Source organism: Arachis hypogaea, chromosome 5 (assembly GCF_003086295.3).
Source record: "Arachis hypogaea cultivar Tifrunner chromosome 5, arahy.Tifrunner.gnm2.J5K5, whole genome shotgun sequence".
NCBI classification, from domain to species: Eukaryota; Viridiplantae; Streptophyta; class Magnoliopsida; order Fabales; family Fabaceae; genus Arachis; species Arachis hypogaea.
Window position 1 is genome coordinate 71453638 of NC_092040.1, and position 3465 is coordinate 71457102.

The following is a 3465-nucleotide window of genomic DNA, read 5'->3' on the forward strand; positions in this document are numbered from 1 at the left end:
CTTCAAGAATCAATTTTATGATTTTTCAGATCAGCAATAATATTTCTCTTGTTCATCATTCTTTCAGGAGCCAACAATTTTAATATTCATAAAATTCAATATAAAAAATATGCACTGTTCAAGCATTCATTCAGAAGACGAAAAGTATTGCCACCACATATAAATAATTAGAATTTTCCTTATTAAGAACTCGAAAAAATTAAATTGCCTCTTTATTCTAAAAATCTATTATTTTATTCATGTTTGATGATGATGAGAAAAATAAATTATAACTTAATTGGAAATAAAATCAAAGTAGAGATACTAATTATTACTACTAATATATAACTTCTAAGGTAAATTCCTAATAAGAATAGTTATCACAGAGTTAAGGCAAAGATTAGGACTCAACAACCTTTATTTTGGGAGGTGGATGCTCCTTTAATCTGTAGGGTGCTTGACCCTTCAAGAGACAGCTTTTGACGCTTCAGTTCTCTCATTTCACGCCCTTGCTCTTCTTGTTCCTTAAGCAGTTTGCAAATCATGCTAGTTTGATTTTGTTGTTTTTCTTTTAATTGCTCCATAGCTTCTTGCAAATTGGTGACAGATGCTTCAAGGCGCTCCCAGTATTCAATTTGAGGGATTTTCGGGAGGAATTCCTGTGCTCTCCTCTTGATGGGGTCATCCTGCACTTGTTGTTTTACTATTGATATTTTGGTGATTGGTTGCTCAACTGAGATATACTCAATTATTCCCATCTTCACTCCAGCATCTTTACATAGCATAGAGATTAAGCTTGGATAAGCCAATTTGTCATCTTTGGAGTTCTTGTTTGCAATTTTGTAACATTCACACGAAATTAGCTGATGAACTTCCACTTCTCTTCCCAACATAATGCAATGGATCATCATTGCTCTTTTAATGGTGACTTCAGAGCAGTTTCTAGTGGGTAGTATAGAATGCCCAATGAAGTCCAGCCAGCCTCTGGCGACTGGTTTGAGCTCTTCTCTCTTGAGTTGATTTGGGACGCCCTTGGTGCTGGTGGTCCACCTGGTTCTAGGAAGGTATATGTCCTTTAGAATCTTGTCCAAGCCGTTATTTGTTCTCATTATTATCCTATTAAAAGAGTCTGGGTCATCTTTCAGCTGAGGTAGCTTAAAGATCTCCCTGATTTTGTCAGGGTGGATGTGAACAATCTTTCCTCTGACCAAGGTCCGATAGTCATAGAGGGCAGTTCTAGATATTCTCTGCCTGTCTATTTGCCACAGATTAGCATAGAATTCCTGAACCGTGTTTCTTCCCACCTTTGTTTCAGGATTAGCTAGGACTTCTCAGTTCCTGTTTCGAATTTGCTCTTGGATCTCCGTATATTCGTCTTTTTTCAGATCGAATTGAACTTCTGGGATCACTGATCTTAGACCCATTATTTTGTAGTAATGGTCTGAATGTTCTTTGGTTAAGAACTTCCCTTGATTCCAAAGTGGTTTTGGAATACTCTGTTTCTTGCCTCTTGGAGTGGGTTGTTTTCCATTAGGAGCCATGATCTTTAGTGGGTATGGTTTAGTGATCACGGATAAACACACCAAACTTAGAAGTTTGCTTGTCCTCAAGCAAAAGAAAGGAAAGGAGAGGGATAGAAGGAGAGCTAGTATCGAATGGTGGATGAGAGAAGGGAAGCCGAATGTGGATTTAAAGGGAGGGGTGGGTTTTCAAAAATTTTGAGACAAGATAAGATAGAAGATATGATTTGTAAAAGATAAATACGATAGGAAAAAGATGTCATTGAAAATTGAAAAGATATAAAAAATATTTGAAAAAGATATATTTGTTTTGAAAAAGATATTGTGAAGATTTGAAAAATATATTTATGAGTTGAAAAGATTTTAAGAAGGAAAAGAGATAGATTTGTTTTGAAAAAGATTTGAAAAGAAGTTGAAGAGGATTCAAAAAAATTTTGTGTTTATGAATTAAGATACATTTGATATTGTTGAAAAGGGATTTTAGAAATTAGGGTTTTTAGAAATCATGGATGGAAACATGGGAAATGGAAAAAATCTGAAGTGAAAACGAATTTACCTCCTCCCCACAATCCTGGCGTTAAACGCCCAAACGCTGCATGTTTTGGGCGTTTAACGCCCATTTGTAGCTTCTCCTGGGCGTTCAACGCCCAGCTGTTGCTTCTAGCTAGCGTTGAACGCCAGGAACTCCTTTGTCACTGGGCGTTTTCCTAAACGCCCAAGACGCTGTAAATCTGGCGTTGAACGCCCAGTAGATGCTTCTTTTGGGCGTTCAATGCCCAAAACAGCTCTTACTGGCTTTTTTGCACCAGTAAGCTTCTTTTTGCTGTTTTATCCTCTGAATCCTTCTGTAACTCTGTGAACTCATGCAATTGCCATTTTACCTTGAAGAAAATTAATTTGAATCTATAAAAATCAATAATTGAAAAATAAACTTTGTTAATGGCTGGGTTGCCTCCCAGCAAGCGCTTCTTTATTGTCTTTAGCTGGACTATTACTGAGCTTTAATCAAGTCTCAGTTTTGAGCATTCTTGCTCAAAATTGCTTTCAAGATAATGTTTGACTCTCTGTCCATTAACAATGAACCTTTTATTGGAATCATTATCCTGAAGCTCTACGTATCCATATGGTGACACACTTGTAATCACATATGGACCTCTCCACCGGGATTTCAATTTCTCAGGGAATAATCTGAGCCTAGAATTAAACAGCAGAACTTTCTGCCCTGGCTCAAAGACTCTGGATGACAACTTTTTATCATGCCATCTTTTTGCTTTCTCTTTGTATATTTTTGCATTTTCGAAAGCATTGAGTCTAAATTCCTCTAGCTCATTTAACTAAAGCAATCATTTTTCTCCAGCTAACTTGGCATCAAGGTTTAGGAATCTGGTTGTCCAGTAGGCCTTATGTTCCAGTTCTACTGGCAAGTGACAGGCTTTTCCATACACAAGCTGGTATGGGGAAGTTCCTATAGGTGTCTTGAATGCTGTTCTGTATGCCCACAGAGCATCATCCAAGCTTCTTGCCCAATCCCTTCTGCGGTTAATCACAGTCCATTCCAGGATTCTTTTAAGTTCTCTATTAGAAACTTCAACTTGCCCATTTGTCTGTGGATGATATGGAGTGGCCACCCTGTGGCTAACTCCATATCGAACCAAAGCTGAGTAAAGCTGTTTATTACAGAAATGAGTGCCCCTATCACTGATTAGTACTCTAGGGATACCAAATCTGCTGAAGATGTGTTTCTGGAGGAATTTCAGCACTGTCTTAGTATCATTGGTGGGTGTTGCAATAGCTTCCACCCATTTGGACACATAATCCACTGCCACTAGAATATAAGTGTTTAAGTATGATGGTGGGAAAGGCCCCATGAAGTCAATACCCCGTACATCAAACAACTCAATCTCCAAGATCTCTTGTTGAGGCATGGCATAACTGTGAGGTAGATTGCCAGATCTTTGGCAACTGT